Genomic DNA, 19,764 nt, shown 5'->3' with positions numbered 1-19,764 from the left:
TGATGTCATAATGATGATGCCACTGTATCTCAACCAATAACCGTTACACTACATAAATGGACTGACTTATATACAGTATATCTCAAAAGTGAGTACACCCTTTAGATTTTTGCAAATATATATATATAATTTTTTTCTTTTTTTTAATAATCTGTTTATTCATTTCTTTTTTTCATCAAGAAAACACAAAACACTTGAACAGAAAAACAAACAACAGGAGAGACAGACGCCACAAACGGTGAAAAAACAAAAACAAACAAGATACAAACAATGAAGCAGACAAACAAAAATAAAAATATATAAATACATTTAAAAAAAAATAATAATAATAATAATCTGGGTACAAAGGTACATTTCTTTTGGGGGGGTATGCATGGCAGGGCGTGAACATAATAATCATAATCAGACAGCCATCCATCCATGATCTCAGAGCTAAAAAAACAAAACAGGGAGAGCCACTTATGTACTGCGCAGTCCTTGCAGTAATGTAAAGGCCAGATATGGATCCCACATACTGTGGAAATGGTCAGTTCTGGAGTGCAACATTGCTGTAACAAATTCACAAGGAATGCAGCTCATAATAATGTTGTGCCAGGAGTTCTTTGAAGGAGAGGCTTCTTTAATCCAGTATAGTAGAATGTTCTTCCTTGCAGCAAAAGTGAGCAAATTAAACAGTCTCTTATGACTGGGTCTTGTAATATGACAGTCGGTAAAGCCAAGAAGCAGATTTACAAAAACAGTGAATAAAATCACCAATAAAGGTTTGACATTTACAGCACATTGGAGAAGAATCTGGATACATTTTGTTTTTGAGTGCAGGAGTTATATGTATACGGTGGAGAATTTTGAGTTGAGTTGATTTAAACCGATTACAAACAGATATATCTTTGGCATATGTCCAGACCTGCTGCCAGTCTGGGGCTCCAATAGAGATACCCAGATCTCTTTCCCACGCCACTTTAGTGGCCAGGGAGGTAGGCGGTAAAATAGAGATGAAACATTTATAGAAAGTGTTAATTCGTACAGGAACTTGGAGAGATGAATGAATGAATGAATGAATGAATGAATGAATGGACTTTATTGTCATTGCTACAGTACAGGTACCAAACAACGAAACGAAACAGATAAGATCTGTTCAATCTGTGAGACTGTGTTGTTAGTTATTAATGTGCTGTCCTTAACAATAAAATGTTTAAGTTGTACATATTTAAAATGATCCGATTTGAGAAGGCCGAGCTGATGCTCTAGCTGAGAGAGAGACAGTAAAGTTTGCCCCTGAAACATATCCCTGAATACCTTCAAGCCTTTTGCATGCAGTTTCTTAAAGCCCCTGTCCGCACGGCCTGGTTCAAAATCGGGGTTATCTAGAATTGGTGTAAGGGGAGAAGTTAATTCAGCACGACCCTCTATCTTACGAGTACAATTCCAGGCTTTCACTGTACATAGTGTAATAGGATTAGAGCATGCTTTTTAAAGAGATTTAAGGTCTTTAAGAAAAAGCAGGTTCCAAAGGGGGCATTTAGATTGAGAATTCTCAATATCAATTCAAACTGATGTTGGGTCATTTTTAAACCACTTTGCCATTACACAAAGGTGCACCGCTAACTGATAGAATCTAAGATTGGGTAAATCTAGGCCCCCATCGGAGCCAGACACTTGGAGTTTAGCTAGCTTCAACCTTGGTCTCCTTTTGCTCCATATGAAAGAGCTTAGCCATCCCTCGAGTTCTTTAATGACCTTATTAGATAATAATAGTGGAATCATTTGTAGAGGATAGAGAAGTCTAGGAAGAATATTCATTTTGATGAGGGCAACCCTGCCCAACCAAGAGAGAGGTAGAGGAGCCCAGCGGTCCAAATCTGCTTTAATCGAATTCAAGAGAGGTGGAAAGTTATATTTATAAAGCTGATCATATGCTGGAGTGATGAATACTCCCAGATAGCGGAGGCCAGCAGGTGACCAGTGAAAAGGGAAGGGTTCTAGTTGATCAGGGATAGATTTCAAAGATCCTATGGGCATAGCTTCTGATTTATCAACATTTATTTTGTACCCTGACAGGGTGCCGAATGCAGATATTGTCTCTATGAGGTGTGGAATTGATGATTGAGGACGTGAAATAAACAATAAAACATCATCAGCATACAGTGAGATCTTGTGCTCTCTCTCTCCTACCCTGATGCCAGATATTAAAGCGTGTTGTCTTATCGCCTGTGCCAGGGGCTCAACAGCAAGATTAAAGAGCAATGGACTGATGGGGTCCCCCTGGCGGTTTCCCCGTTGTAAGGGGAAGTTGTTAGACCTCAGCCCATTGGTCAATACCGCTGCCAGAGGGGAATTATACAGGATCTTAATCCAATTAATAAAATAATCTCCCAGGCCAAATGCCTTCAAAGCAAAAAACAAATAGGGCCATTCAACTCTATCGAATGCCTTCTCGGCATCTAGAGAGAGCACAATGGCTGGATATTTAGAATCCTGGCAAAACTGGATGATATTGAAAAGCCTTCTGGTGTTATCGCTAGAATGTCGCCCCTTAATGAAACCTGTCTGGTCTACATTAACAATACAGGGTAAGACTTTTTCCAGGCGCATGGCTAAGATTTTGGAAAGTAATTTTTGGTCTGAGTTTAATAAAGCAATTGGCCTGTAGGAGGCACACTTTTCAGGGCATTTGTGACTGCTCCTGGTGTTTCTGGACACCTCTCGGAAATGAGAAAGACGTCAAATTCGTCTTCAGAGTATTTCTTACATAAAACTCAGATTTTCGTTTTTTTAGCTAACATTCAACTCGAAGATGTGAAGTACCCACTCGTTATTTTTCCGAACAGTTTTACGTTCATTAAATAAGTGTAATCTAGCAACAAAATAGGCTTGTTTGTCATGCTTCTAGTTCAAAATAACACGAGCATCACACTTGGGTGTGATTGGCTGTTGAGCTCTCGGGGGAGGGACAAAGGAAGCCGTGTTTGTTTTGAGAATGTGTTCTGTTTAGAATGAACACTGCTTAGAATGAACACGGTTTAGCTCATCAATTGTTCAGTAATGACTGAAGGCACAAAGAAAGTCCCCAAGAAATGAAACTTTACTAGGACAACATACGGATTTCACGGGATCAACATACCACACATGTAAGTAGCCTACAGTCCTTGACTCCTTTGTTTGTTTGTTTGTTGGGCTAGCCGCGTTAGCGTTAGCATTAGCTAGTACGTTCTGTGTCGTCGTATTGCCTTTTAAAGACTTTCTAAAACAATTGCATAGTTAGTAGCACATTATGCTGTTCTTATAAGTTGTGTTGTTGCTACTGTGTACAGTTAGTTAACTGTTTGTCTTTTGTTACTTGGGTTGGGCCAACTGTGTTAGTGTTAGCATAGCACATTCGTCAAAAACATTCACATTCAGCAAAAACGTGGTATGTAAACATTGTGTTAAACTCGTGTTCAGTAGAATTGTAATGTGATCTATTATCTTTCTTTAAAGAACCTTTCAGTTCTAAAAGAGGAGATCAGGGAAGTCTTGCTTACCAGACTGTAGCTGTAATACTGTAATACCTTACCACCAAGGTGTAGACAGACACACAGACACACAGACACACAGGGATGTAGACAGTAACACACACACACACAGACACACACAGGGATGTAGACAGTAACACACACACACACACAGACACACACAGGGATGTAGACAGTAACACACACACAGACACACACAGGGATGTAGACAGTTACACACACACAGACACACAGACTCACAGACACACAGCTCTGTGTCCCCGTCCCACGCAACAAAGCCCCACAGAGTCCTCCTGTGTCAATCTCCCTGCAGTGTCCAAATCTATAGGATGATTTATAGGATGATTTATTTGTGTGGGCCATGACTTACAAGACATGTCACGAAAAGAGCTTCAAGTAAAAACAACTAGTCGAAATGGGAGGGAGGGAGAGAGAGAGAGAGAGAGAGAGAGGGAGAGAGAGGGAGAGAGATAGGGATAGAGAGAGGGGAGAGAGAGATAGAGAATATACACACATACACACATGCAGAGACACACACACACACACACACACACACACACAGACACAGACACTGTGATTTATATCTTCTGCTGTCTAGCATCCATAGGGAGGGGCACTAGTCTGGACATACACACATGCAGAGACATACTACACACACAGACACAGACACACACACACACACACACACACACACTTAGACACACACACACACACACACACTCTCTAGAAGTCATGTTTAGTGTTTGTAAGGCTACTAGAAGTCATGTTTAGTGTGTGTAAGGCTACTAGAAGTCATGTTTAGTGTGTGTAAGGCTACTACTGTATGTTGTGTGGGTAAATATGTACAGCTGTCATACTCATAACATAATTTCTTTCTTTGCAGAGCAACGTGTTGTCCCCACGCGACACCGAGTTGGACCTCTGACGTTACACGAAAGAAGAAGAAGTGTGAACAGCTTCCGAAGGCTGTGGAAGACCTTGGTCCCTCACATAACAAGCACGAAACCCCGGACAGATCTGTGCTGGGAGTGCCAGCGGAACAACTACCAAGTGTTCCGAAGTGCCAATCTGCCGGATGTGGTGAAATCAGCCAAGCTGAAGAAGCAGGAGCAGGAGCTTTGATGCTCAGAGACCTGGCGTGGTTATGGCCAGGGAATACAACGACGCACAACCAGTCGAGTTTCAGCTACTGAAACACATTGATGTCAAGCCCCCCAGAGGTGATCTTCCTGTGCAAGCCCCACCCGGACTTGACGTGGACAGACAGAAGTATCTCTTTGACAAGATCAGAGAATTCTGTTCTGATGAGGCAAAAGACACCACATGCCCGTGCCCACCAGACTCCACAGCGCCTCAGAACAAGACTGTCCGTTTGTAGTGGCAGGAGAAACACGCTGGAGGAATGCAGGAATTGCACACTACCTGACTACTTGAGAAATTAAGATTCATTACAGGCTGTAAACCCCTTATACATCACTGTGTGCTATACTCCCTGGTTAACTGGTCATCTCTCTCTATCCGCCGAACCCTTCACTGCTATACTTTCATTTACAAATCCATCCTTGGTCTGCTCCCCTCCTACCTTTCTAACCACTTGTCATGCAAGCAATCTGTCTACGGCCTTCGCACACAGGACATCATCACATACTCCATCCCCTTGGTCCGGACCATGAAAGGCAAAAGGGCGTTCTCATTTGCAGCCCCTTCCTCTTGGAATTCATTACAGCAGAGTCTGAAACTGTCTCAGCTGATCCCTCTCTCCAGTTTCAAGCTCTTGCTGAGAGGCATACAGTGCGAGTCCATGATCTGTTCTTGCTATTAAGTTGACCCTCCCTTTTGCCCATTACTGACCCCTCCCTGTCCCTAGATCTTTAACTGCCTAGTTTTAGGTTTTTGTAGTTTTAGCTTATCTTAGACTGTTTTAGACTAGTTTTTGTTTTAGACTGTGTAGTTTTAGTTTAGTTTGAGCTCAATGTGTTTCTTACCTGTATAAATAAAGGTTAAAAAAATAAAATAAAATAAATACCTGAACACTTTCATTTTCATCTTGTTGAACTTTGCACAGCATGTTACTGTTTACACTTTATTACTTGCATGTGACACTTTATACACTTTGTTACACTTTATTACTTACTTTACTTTTTTACTTGTGATTATTGTGATGGTATTGTTGTGATTATGTGATTATGTTGCTGCAAAGCTAATGTTGAAGAACCACAGCCAAATATTTGTATTATTGTGTACTGTAAAATAAATTCTGATTCAAGACTTTTTTGTTTCATTAAAAGAATAATAGTTACAACCATAAAGCCTCCATAATGATAAGCTGGCTAATTAGCTTAGGTAATACCTTGCTAGGTAATAATGTTAGCTATCTGACCCAGTGACTTACCACTGACAGATAGTGACAGCTGACAGCTAGAGGGGGAGTGGTTGGGGGTGGGGTTAACCAGACATTGTTACCGCCCATTACCTGGCTGTGAAGGTGAGGAAAAAACAACATCTTTGAAAGGGATTTTCTCTGCTTAGTGATTTCAGGTGTAGCAACTTTCAAATACTCATGTCGTCTTCAATTTGTTTCCAATTTCAATGTATGATGCATCATTTGAAAGCTTACAATCTGTAGTTTAAGCACATGTAAAAAAAAGAAAAATGATTTCGCCTACAGGTAGCACTTTTCATTGGGCTGTGTCACATTTATCCTTTTTTAAAATAAGAGAAATATTGGCCTCTCTTAGGGATTGTGGCAAGATCCCAGTTTCATAGGAGTGGTTAAGCATGGCTAGCAATGGATCAATAAGAATATGGCTGAATTCCTTCAGAAATTCGCAGCCATAGCCATCTGGCCCTGCCGCCTTTCCAGAAGGCATGGATTTCAAGGCGGTGAGCGCCTCCTCTCTAGTTATTGGGGAATTGAGCAGGGATTTTTGGGCTTCAGTAATTTGGGGGAGTATAAGGTCATCAAAGAATTCATGGAGCAGAGAACGGAAGTTGTTTGGTTGTTCTGATTTATATAGATTAGAATAGAAAAGTGCAAACTCACTATTAATGGTTGTAGTGTCAAATGATTGGACCCCGTTATGATCTAAAATGGACACAATAGTTTGGGAATTGAACCTCTTTTTAGTAAGATTAGCAAGATATTTTCCTGATTTATCACCAAATTCATACGTTTCTTGTTTAGCATATTTTAAAATATGTTCTGTGTCTTGGATCAATAGGGTGTTTAACGCGGATCTAACAGCTGACACTTCCCGAAGTAGGTTTGCAGATGGAGATAGAATGTACTGTTTTTCTAGATCAGCTAGTTTAGTTTCAAGCAGTTTGCTCTGTGCATTCTTTTTCTGTCTCTTAGCTGCCTCATATGACATAATTAGACCTCTGCAAAAGACCTTACAAGTTTCCCACAAGGTAGAGGGATTATTCGATGAGGATGAGTTTATACAATAGAATATCTTAAATTCAGAGGTGATATAAGAAATAAATTTGTCGTCTCTAAGAAGGGATGGTTTTAGTCTCCAAGACCTGGTCATTGCCCTTTCCTCAGATAGAGAGTATACCATGTAAAGTGGAGCATGGTCAGATAGTTTAATATTACCCATAGTGCATGAGGATATCAGGAATAGTTTACAGTTTTTGCAAATATTCTGTTATATCCTTTCAGGGGATAACATTATCCTACTGAAACTTTGATATAACTTCAAGTAGTCAGTGTGCTGCTTGAATAACAGTATAGATTTATTGTCCTTTGAAAATTACTCAGTACACAGCTGTTAATGTCTAAACAGCTGGCAACAAAAGTGAGTACACCCCATAGTGAACATGTCCTAATTGTGCCCAATGATGTTGTTTTCCCGCCCTGGTGTCATGTGACTCGTTAGTGTTACAAGGATTCAGGTGTAAATGATAAGCAGGGCTGTTAAATTTGGTGTTTTGGGCACAATTCTCTCTGAATGCTGGACAACATGGCACCTCGTGCCACCTCGCAAGGAACTCTCTGAGCGGCTGAAAAAAAATGATTATTGCGCTTCACAAAGATGGCCTTGGCTATAAGAAGATTGCCAACACCCTGAAAATGAGTTGCAGCACAGTGGCTAAGATCATACAGCGGTTTTCCAGGACAGGTTCCACTCGGAACAGGCCTCGCCAGGGTCGACCAAAGAAGTTGAGTCCACGTGCTCAGCGTCATATCCAGAGGTTGGTTTCCAAAAATAGACGTGCGAGTGCTTCCAGCATTGCTGCAGAGGTTGCAGAAGTGGGATGTCAGCCTGTCAGTGCCCAGACCATACGCCGCACACTGCATCAAATCGGTTTGTATGGCCGTCGCGCCAGACAGAAGCCTCTTCTGAAACCGATGCATAAGAAAGCCCGCAAACAGTTTGCTGAAGACAATTAATCCAAGAACATGAGTTACTGGAACCATGTCCTGTGGTCTGATGAGACCAAAATAAACCTGTTTGGGTCAGATGGTGTCCGGCGTGTGTGGCGGCACCCTGGTGAGGAATACCAAGACAAATGTGTTTTGCCTACAGTCAAGCATGGTGGTGGCAGCATCATGGTCTGGGGCTGCATGAGTGCTGCCGGCACTGGGGAGCTGCATTTCATTGAGGGACACATGAATTCCAATATATGACATCCTGCAGCAGAGCATGATCCCCTCTCTTCGGAAACTGGGCCGTTTTTTAGGGCAGTTTTCCAACATGGAAAACTGTTTTTTTAGGGCAGTTTTCCTCTACACCTACGACTTCACCCCCGTCCACCCCAGCAACTACATCGTAAAGTTTGCAGACGACACCACCGTGGTGGGATGTATCTCGGGGGGGGACGAGGCGGCATACAGGGATGAGGTAGAGCAACTGAGCAAGCTGTGCAAGGTTAACAACCTGCTGCTGAACAAGTCAAAGACCCAGGAAATCATCGTAGACTTCAGGAGGAAAAAGTCAGAGATCCAGCCCCTGCTCATCGACGGAGAGAGCGTGGAGAGAGTCTCAACCCTCTGATTCCTGGGACATCACATGCGGGATGACCTGACCTGGAAGGACAACACAAAAGGCACCATCAAGAGGGCACAACAGCGGCTATACACCCTGAGATGCCTCAGGAAGGAACACAGCAAGCAGGAGATACTGGTGACCTTTTACCGCGGCGCAGTGGAGAGCATCCTCACCTACGGCATCTGCAACTGGTTCTCCAGCTGCACAACAGCGGAGAGAAATGCGCTACAGAGAGTAGTGAGAACAGCACAGAAGATCACCGGCGCCCCCCACCCCTCTCTGGAAGAGCTGTACAACACACGCTGTCTCAGGAAGGCCTCAAAGATCTCCAGGGACCCGACCCACCCTGGGCACGTACACTTTACCAGGCTGCCCTCGAAAAGGAGGTTCAGGACCCTGGCCGCTAAGACAAACAGACTGAAGAACTGCTTCTACCACAGGGCCGTCCAGGCCCTGAACACAGCAAAGACCTAAGTTCTGGGCCCTGGACAGTCTGGACGGATTGTATGGCAGCTGCTGGACTGAAAAAATCAGGTGTAGTGCTGAGGCACAAACATGTACATTTCAAGCCTGCAAACTGTGACACTTTAAATAACGTGAAAAAATACTATTGTGCAATATGACAACCCTAGTCGACTATCTGTACAGTACAGTACAGTGGATTGTGTACATAGCCTTTATTTATGTAAACCAGCTCCTTCCCTTCTTGTGATTTTTTTTTTACGTTTTTTTTTTTTTTTTCCTTTCCTAACACCAGGGGAGCCACCCCTCCTAAATTTCGTTGTTTGGTACCTGTACTGTAGCAATGACAATAAAGTCCATTCATTCATTCATTCATTCATTCATTCATTCATGATAATGACCCTAAACACACCTCCAAGATGACAACGGCCTTGCTGAAGAAGCTGAAGGTTAAGGTGATGGACTGGCCAAGTATGTCTCCAGACCTAAACCCAATTGAGCACATGTGGGGCATCCTCAAGAGGAAGGTGGAGGAGTGCAAGGTGTCCAACATCCGTGGGCTCCGTGATGTCGTCATGGAGGAGTGGAAGAAGATTCCAGAAGCAACCTGTGCAGCTCTGGTGAATTCCATGCCCAGGAGGGTTAAAGCAGTGCTAGATAACAATGGTGGTCACACACAATATTGACACTTTGGGCACAATTTAGACATGTTCACTATGGGGTGTACTCACTTTTGTTGCCAGCTGTTTAGACATTAACAGCTGTGTACTGAGTCATTTTCAATGGACAATACATCTATACTGTTATTCAAGCAGCACACTGACTACTTTAAGTTATATCAAAGTTTCATTAAGATAGTGTTATCCCCTGAAAGGATATGACAGAATATTTGCAAAAATCTAAAGGGTGTACTCACTTTTGAGATATACTGTACATATATAGCGCCTTTATCCAAAGCGCTTTACAACAGCCTCTCATTCACACACCAATGGCGGCAAGCTACCATGCAAGGCGCCGGCCCGGTCACTGGGAGCAAGTTGGGTTTCAGTGTCTTGCCCAAGGACACTTCGACATGTGGCCAGCCGGGGCTCAAACCGCCAATCTGCCAACCTTGCGATCATTAGACGGCGACTCTACTTCCTGACACACAGGCGCCCCACTACACACACACACACAAACACACACACACACACACACCTACACACCTACACACACACACACACACTCACACTCACACTCCCCAGAGAGAGGGTGATGATGGGTATAGACAGGGTCAGGACAGGGTTAGGACAGGGTTAGGACAGGGTTAGGACAGGGTCAGGGTCAGGACAGGGTTAGGAGAGGGTCAGGACAGGGTGAGGGTCAGGACAGGGTCAGGACAGGGTCAGGACTAGGGTTGGGTACCATTAGGGTTTTATTCGATACCGGTGCCAAATCGATACTTTAAAAACGCTACCGGTACCGAAACGGTACTTAAATCGGTACTTTTGATTGGCGGGGTGGTCACTGACGCGATTTTCCGCGTGCACGCCATTAATGCCGAGCGGTGATGTTTTTTAATACTAGAACAGCAACGTTTTTTTACCTACTTTTAGCGCGAAGAGGTGTCGAATCACACGACCACTCTTCACAATGGGGGAGTGTGTACTGACGCACAAAAATCGCTGGATGGACGATGTCACACAAGAAGAGAAAATGACAAGACACTACAGTATATCTCAAAAGTGAGTACACCCTTTAGATTTTTGCAAATATTCTGTCATATCCTTTCAGGGGATAACACTGTCTTAATGAAACTTTGATATAACTTAAAGTAGTTAGTGTGCTGCTTGAATAACAGTATAGATTTATTGTCCATTGAAAATTACTCAGTACACAGCTGTTAATGTCTAAACAGCTGGCAACAAAAGTGAGTACACCCCATAGTGAACGTGTCTAAATTGTGCCCAAAGTGTCAATATTTTGTGTGACCACCATTGTTATCTAGCACTGCTTTAACCCTCCTGGGCATGGAATTCACCAGAGCTGCACAGGTTGCTTCTGGAATCTTCTTCCACTTCTCCATGACGACATCACAGAGCCCACGGATGTTGGACACCTTGCACTCCTCCACCTGCCTCTTGAGGATGCCCCACATATGCTCAATTGGGTTTAGGTCTGGAGACATACTTGGCCAGTCCATCACCTTAACCTTCAGCTTCTTCAGCAAGGCCGTTGTCATCTTGGAGGTGTGTTTAGGGTCATTATCATGTTGGAAAACTGCCCTACGGCCCAGTTTCCGAAGAGAGGGGATCATGCTCTGGTGCAGGATGTCACAGTATATATTGGAATTCATGTGTCCCTCAATGAAATGCAGCTCCCCAGTGCCGGCAGCACTCATGCAGCCCCAGACATTGATGCTGCCACCATTGCTTGACTGTAGGCAAAACACATTTGTCTTGGTACTCCTCACCAGGGTGCCGCCCGCCACACACGCCCGACACCATCTGACCCAAACAGGTTTATTTTGGTCTCATCAGACCACAGGACATGGTTCCAGTAACTCATGTTCTTGGATTCATTGTCTTCGGCAAACTGTTTGCGGGCTTTCTTATGCATCGGTTTCAGAAGAGGGTTCTGTCTGGGGCGACGACCATACAAACCAATTTGATGCAGTGTGCGGCGTATGGTCTGGGCACTGACATCCCACTTCTGCAACCTCTGCAGCAATGCTGGAAGCACTCACACATCTATTTTTGGAAACCAACCTCTGGATATGACGCTGAGCACGTGGACTCAACTTCTTTGGTCGACCCTGGCGAGGCCTGTTCCGAGTGGAACCTGTCCTGGAAAACCGCTGTATGATCTTAGCCACTGTGCTGCAACTCATTTTCAGGGTGTTGGCAATCTTCTTATAGCCAAGGCCATCTTTGTGAAGCGCAATAATCCTTTTTTTCAGCCGCTCAGAGAGTTCCTTGCCATGAGGTGCCATGTTGTCCAGCATTCAGAGAGAATTGTGCCCAAAACACCAAATTTAACAGCCCTGCTTATCATTTACACCTGAATCCTTGTAACACTAACGAGTCACATGACACCAGGGCGGGAAAACAACATCATTGGGCACAATTAGGACATGTTCACTATGGGGTGTACTCACTTTTGTTGCCAGCTGTTTAGACATTAACAGCTGTGTACTGAGTAATTTTCAAAGGACAATAAATCTATACCGTTATTCAAGCAGCACACTGACTACTTTAAGTTATATCAAAGTTTCAGTAGGATAATGTTATCCCCTGAAAGGATATAACAGAATATTTGCAAAAATCTAAAGGGTGTACTCACTTTTGAGATATACTGTACCTCTAAAAATGCATAAAGTTCCAGAGCAGCGGGGACAGAGCAGAGAGTCAGCTGAAAAGGAACATATATATATATATAATATATAATATATAATAACGTATGCATGCCATTGTAGATGTAACGTAAGTGGAGAGGAGATTGATCTAGGAGATTGATCGAGACTGCGGGAGTTTTCATTACTAACGAATGAAAGTTATATATAATAAATTATCATTATTAAAAAATAACTGTAATATATATTGCAATGTTGTCCCTTTCACACATAGTTCCATGTACCATATTTTCCGCACTATAAGGCGCACCGGATTATAAGGCGCACCTTCAATGAATGGCCTATTTTAGAACTGTTTTCATATACAGGGCGCACCGGATTATAAGGCGCATAGAATAGAAGATACTGCAGTCAAACGTTTGACTGGGGTTGCGTTACGCCCAAGCTCCACCTACTGCGTTGCGTCACCTCTCCATCGGTGTTGTGTCAACTTCCCGTTGTCCATGCTCCACCTGAGCGTTGTCACCGTCAACGTTCTACCTGCTCCACCGTCAAACATATATATTTTTCCACCTCAAGTATCAGCCGTTCGTCATCCATTTTTGCAACAAGCGTCAAGGACCTGCGGTGATTCACAGCTGACTCGTGTGAATAGCAATTTGCAATAGCTGCGACCACGAGATATAGAGTAGTTAGCTACAAGCATTTTCAATCTGCTCTTATCTCTATTAGTGGATTAACCGCTGTGGTGATTTAACAGCTGATAAAAATACATAAAGTAGACTACAAACAGAGCAAAACAAGAAAACAACACCAGAAAACAACCAATAGGCTATACAATTATAACCAACAACCAATATGTGACAGCTCCTGGTGAAATGTGCAACGTAATTTTTCAGTTTTTACACATGCTTAAACTTCAGATTGTAAGCTTTCAAATGATGTGTCATACATTCAAATCAGAGAAAGATTGAACACGACAGGCGTATTTGAATGTTGGTTCACCTCAAACACTGAATGGGAGAAAAGTGACTCTGAACGCAGCCACAGCTACGAACGCTGCTAACAAAACACATCGCTACGAAGGTCCAAACTGTATTTTAATAACATCACAACATACTGGGAGAACATCGACATGCTAAAAACACATAACTACACATAACTAGATGAACACACAGTTCTTGCTTTTGAACACGAGCTAAAACGAAAGTATGTTTACAAGTCAACCCTCCCTTACCGGTAGCCTATGGCAAACGAGAATAATGAATCCAATACACAAATTATAAGTGTTTAGTGATCGTTAAACTGTTGTTTATTATATCAAGTGGGTACTTTAAAACTTCAAGTTGAAAGCACCAAGAAGGACCGCCTCGAAATTCATCGATGTTCATGTCCCGTGCTAGCGCTGTTGCCTTCATTCGAATAGTGACTGTAGAGACGCTTCTACTTGCTGCTCTCTGTTCAACAACCCACTGTTCGAGTTTGTCCTCTAACTGTGGCCATCTCGCTTTGTTCCCTCGGAAACTATGTTTAGTCTTCTTTACTTGGGGTCTTTATACACACACAAGTGGTGTGGGACTGTGAGTAAGCACAGTACCGGTGTTTACTGATTACCGTAATGCTGCAAGCGGTGCGGCTTTGTAGTTTACCAGTCGTACTGAAACATTTTGACAGAGCGCCTTGAGCGCCGTGTACAACCAGTATGGATCAACCAATTAACCAATTGATCCATATATAAGGCGCTCCGGATTATAAGGCGCACTGTCGGTTTTTTTGAAAATTAAAGGCTTTTAAGTGCGCCTTATAGTGCGGAAAATACGGTAATTTCCTTGGAATCCCAAGCTGTGTTGACCAGGTATCTGTAATGTTCACATTTATATATAACAGTAATAAATATAGCAATAAATGACAGCGCTGTAAATAGTGTTATTCTTGCACAATTGCACCCAAAACGTGCTATTGCCGTCCGGAGTTGATCAGCTCCAGATTGAACCAAGGTTCTTCGCTACAGAAAAATGTTCATACAATGACAAACATGTGATGCGTTTTATATAATATTCTTTGAACAACAGAACGGGACAGGCGGCAGAAACTGCCATAATATACCATACATATACAGTATCTGCCATATATCGTACCTCCGTTTTATATTGAGAAATATGATGATAAATACATATAGGGCGGAGGTATGATATGTGGTGTGTGGCTAGATATTTTCATGTAGCACTGTGACTGTGCCTATTGATTGATTGATTGATTGATTATACTTTATTGTCCCTGAGGGGAAATTTGTCTTGGGCATGGTACTTTCATGCTTCAAGTGCAACAGAGACGATACATACAACATACAGTAGGCAAAGTAAACAACAGGACAGCAACAAACATTGAGTGACATTGGCAGCAGTTTCCACCTGGACATGGCATCATTTGGTATACCGTATTTTCCGGACTATAAGTCGCTCCGGAGTATAAGTCACATCAGTAAAAAAAATGCGACATTAAGAGGAAAAAAACATACATAAGTCGCACTGGACTATAAGTCGCATTTATTTAGAAATATATTTCACAAAATCCAAGACCAAGAACAGACATTTAATCTGGAAAGGCAAGTTTATTCAACTACACAATAGAACACAGAACAACAGGCTGAATAGAAGTCCGGTATGTTAACATAACACATTAACAGTTATTCAGCAACACAATAGCATAAAGAACATACCTGGGAGGCTGAATAGGCTAAATGAACATAACAAGCCAGCGAGTCCAACAAGCAAGTTACCAGTAAGCAAGTTCACCAAGCTACCGTTTGCTTAGCTTCAACAAGCTAATGTTTTAGATCACTTCTTCAGGGGTATAGGAGCAGCATATAGTTGTCACAAGCCCAGAGCGGCCCAGAGCGCCCTCTGTCGGCTGTAGACGGTAATGTTTACTCCTTGGTTCATGTCAGTCAGTATGAAATTATATATATATATATATATATATATATATTGATATATAAGTCGCACCTGACTATAAGTCGCAGGACCAGCCAAACTATGAAAAAAGTTTGGCTGGTCCTGCGACTTATAGTCCGGAAAATACGGTAAATATATATTGCACATAACCCTTCAAGTGGTGTTTTCGAATATTGCACATGGCCCTTCAAGTGGTGTCTAAGATAAAGTGCAGGTGCTGGTGATCATGTCCTAATCATCGTTTCTGCTTGAGCGAATTTATTAGTTTAATGGAGAATGGGACAAATGATAGTTTTAAGAGCTTATAATTACATCTTGGCATGCGAAGCCTTCTACCTAGGGGGAGAACTTCTGTGGATTATTATTTATAAATAGTGGTCTCCTGAGAGGAGCGAGTCTTGATTTTTTTTTATGCAACAAGGAGGAGAAAATGTTTACAGAAACACACCGTTGGGACGTGGTGGAGCGGGGGAAACCCGATGTCTTTGTTTGTTGATCGGAAACGATCGAGAGCCATCAACCCTCCCCCCATCAACCATTAGGCCTACATCAAGTGATTGTAACTCACTTTTTAGAAACGAGTTGTCCCATACAGTGATTTTGTTAGAAGCCTACTTGTTAGAAACCGAGCCTAGTATGTTTATAACCAAGTGCTTTAGTTGGCGAGCGGACAATTGGCTACTACAATGTACAATGTTGCCAAAATCAACTAGGCCTATCTAATGTTCGAAAACGAATCTACAAATATGAATCTGTATGGTACAACCGTCTTGCCTGTTGTGTATTATTATCATTGCCGACACAGGTCTATGAACATCTGATAATAAGGTGAAGGGCAGTATTATTCATCTTTACTTTATTGGGTGAATAAAATATGAATGATTGTACAGTTGTCTATGGGCAAGAATGGGCTTTAGTTGGCGAGCGGACATGCCACATATCATCCCCGTACCTACACCGTACCTACCCCCACATGTATTCATCATCATATTTTTCAATATATCTTGTATTGTCTGAACAAACATTTATTTCGCCATATTATGTGACTTATGCACCTTAGGTTTTTGTGAACGGGACGATCAGAAAGAGATTAGTTTACCACGAAAGAAGGAATGCAAAATCAAAAAAACAACGCATTACATTGGCCGTCCTATTGAGATGATAACAGTTTACAGATTGAACTCATATCTCTCGAGTATGTTTGCATATGAACACACTTATTCCTATGTAGCCTATTGCATTATTTTCATACATAATACATTCAATGAGCAGCTTTCCGAGAGCCCACGGCACATGAGAGTAAAGTTAAAGTTTTATATTATATTCTTTGAACAACAGAACGGGACAGGCGCGAGAAACTGCCATAATATATCATTAGGGATGCACGATATTATCGGCACCGATATTTATCGGCCCGATATTGAGGAATTCATGTTTATCGGTATCGGTATTTATTATAAAATTTTGCCGATATTTAACCGATAATATGAAGCCGGAAATATTTCTGCTTCCGGTTTCCGGTTTCCGCGCTCTGCTTCCGGTTTCCGCGCTCAGGCACGCAGTTTGTATAGACGAGACGCGAGCGAAACATGCCTTCCCCGGTGTGGACATTCTTCACAATTTCTAAGGCAGATATTGCGTTTGCAATTTGCAATACATGTTCAACAAAAGTTCGGAGAGGAGGGCAAAGGTCTACGAGTTACAACACAACAAATCTAATAAGTCACCTGAAGTATCGGTTATCGGCCACGAGAAGCGGGTAAATATCGGTATCGGTATCGGTTGGGAAAAATGCATATCGTGCATCCCTATATATCATACATATATCTGCCATCCCACACCTTACCTCCATCCCACATGTAGCCTATTTATCATCATATTTTTCAATATACCTCCATAGCAGTCTACACGATTTAGCTAGGCTATATCTATAATTATATTATGAGAACATCAGTATTTTATTATGAGTGGGACTGCTCAGAATAAAAATAATAATACATTATATACTGTAGGCCTATTATAAATATCCGTTCGTTATATAATATTCGTTGATGATTACATAATCAAATGTAGCCCGCAGCGCAGAGCGCATAATGTCGTATTGAGTCAACACGAGTTGACTCGCTGGAACGAGACAAACTGATACACACCACACCTCTGCCATATCATACATCGGTCCCACATGTATTTATTTACCATCATATTTTTCAATATAAAACGGTATGATATGGCAGATATATATGGTACATTGCAGTCGTCCCGCTCCAGTTCTAGTAGATCGCCGACATCATGTTATTTGATGTACACATTTCACGGCAAGATAATTCCGATTTGTGGCAAGAGACAGTTTATTCACCCAACAATTGTTCGTTCACTAAACATTATAACATGAACACAGTGAGGATTCAAACAAACAAAATAATTAATACACTCTAAAAGTGTCTACTACAATGTTGCCAAAATCAACTAGGCCTATCTAATGTTCGAAAACAAATCTACAAATATGAATCTGCGTATATCTATGGTACAACCGTCTTGCCTGTTGTGTATTATTATCATTGCCGACACAGGTCTAATCATAACTGAACATCTGATAATAAGGTGAAGGGCAGTATTATTCATCTTTACTTTATTGGGTGAATAAACTCAATATGAATGATTGTACATTGTTGTCTATAGGCAAGAATGGGCTGAAACAAAAGTAGTTACAGACTGCCTCAAACTGTAGCGAGATTAGGAGACTACTAATTGTAAATAGTAATCCACAATTATGGTTATTACTGGTGGCCTGAGGTGGTCCAGTGGTCTAGCACCGTGGTCTACAGTGATATACAAAAAATACATTATATACAATATTATAAATATCCGTTTGTTATATAATATTCGTTGATGAGTACATGTATAATCAAACGTAGGCTACTGCAATTACTTTGCTGCGGTAGCTATGCATGCACCACACAACTTGATAGGTACATACTGTGCAGTGTATCATTCATAACTGTACATAGGCCTGGGTTTCCGTTAACCGGTAATTACCAGTCTTTGTCCGGTAAAATGTGTTGAAGTCCGACACATTTAAACCTCTTCGGTCATAATGTCCGGTGAAAATAATTCCCTCTAAGCACAATTTGAATACAATTCGCTAAAGTTTAATTGTCACATTCTGATTCCTTCTATATTAAAAAAGACGAATATATAGGCTATATATTTATTTTATTATTATATGATTTGACGCCGGCATGATGATGACTCCGCGAAACAGCGTCAATAGCCTTCCTAGCGGCAGGGTTGCCAGATGGGATTGACAATTTACAGCATAACCAGTCTATTACCGCTAAACCCAGTAGCCCATTCGGCGATAACCCGGCCCATCTGGCAACCCTGCGTAGCGGGCCACCATAATAATAATAATAATAACTTTTATTTGTATAGGCTAGCGCTTTTAACCTGCAAACGTTGCAGCTCAAAGTGCACCATAGCGAGCGAGAGGTAAACATGGCGAGACAAAGTTTAAGTAGTGCCGTAGTGGCTCCTCCAGCCAAAAAGTCTTGAGGGTTTCGAGTTGAATGGAAAGAAAATTTCCCCTGTCTGCGTTTAGATGGGGAAGGAAAAATGTTCTGCTCACCGTGCAAAAAATCGGGGAGGAATAACGGATTCATGAGAGGAGCAACGAATATGAGAATGTCGGCTCTCACTGATCACAGTCGGTGCAGTGACCACATATCGGCGGTCAGTTTGAGGCAACAGCAAACCGCTATGAAAGGCCACTGTGAGCAGGCTAATGAAACGGCTAACAATAAGCTGCACTCTCAGCTACAAGTTGCATTTCACATGGCAAAAAATGGCATCGCATGTCATCAGTATGTGGGACTGACTGAGCTCCTGAAAGCCTTAAATAAAATAGCCTGCTATTCAGGCTATCCCCTATCTGAGAAAAGGCATAGGCTACTATAGGCCTATTAACATCGAACGGAAATTAGCCTATGCGCATTGCAAGTTCATTTAAAGTCTATTTATTTTCAAAGAGTTTTATTCTATTTTATTTTATCTGATAAAAGGCATATGAACGGAAATTAGGCTAGCCTATGTGTCACGCCAGAAGCCTACATGTAACCTCTTGCACTTTTCAATAAAATGTTATAAATCTAGACATTGTGGTATTTCTTTATATACGTATCCCAGCCTGCCTATCAATCGTTTCTCAATAAACAGTTATGTTCTCCTCATTGTCATACTCCCGAGTCCGATTAAGTATGATTTGACAGGCAGCTAAACTAAATGCCTTCCCAACCAGCGAGACCTGGTTATTAGGGGTGCAACGGTTCAGTTGGCCCACGGTTCGGTACGGTTCGGTATTTTGGGTCACGGTTTTCGGTACGGTTCGGTTCAGAAACAAATGCTACTATTTATTTACAAACAGTACTTTACTTTATATTTGCTTATACATATGGAACTTTAACATACACATGTATATGTAATGTATATAATGTTTATATAATGTATATATAATT

General features: G+C 41.9%; 1 protein-coding gene across 1 annotated transcript in view; it reads right to left on the bottom strand.

Annotated features, from left to right (window-relative positions):
* The window catches only part of ap1ar (adaptor related protein complex 1 associated regulatory protein), a gene marked incomplete at its 3' end in the record, with an annotated part of 81,056 nt that overhangs the window by 54,359 nt on the left and 6,933 nt on the right, over nucleotides 1-19,764 (bottom strand). The gene's annotated exons all lie outside the window — the stretch shown is intronic.

Source organism: Nansenia antarctica, assembly GCF_963989245.1.
Source record: "Nansenia antarctica genome assembly, chromosome: 7".
NCBI classification, from domain to species: Eukaryota; Metazoa; Chordata; class Actinopteri; order Argentiniformes; family Microstomatidae; genus Nansenia; species Nansenia antarctica.
The sequence above is the reverse complement of the archived record's forward strand: the minus strand, read 5'-3'. Positions and strand labels throughout refer to the sequence as shown.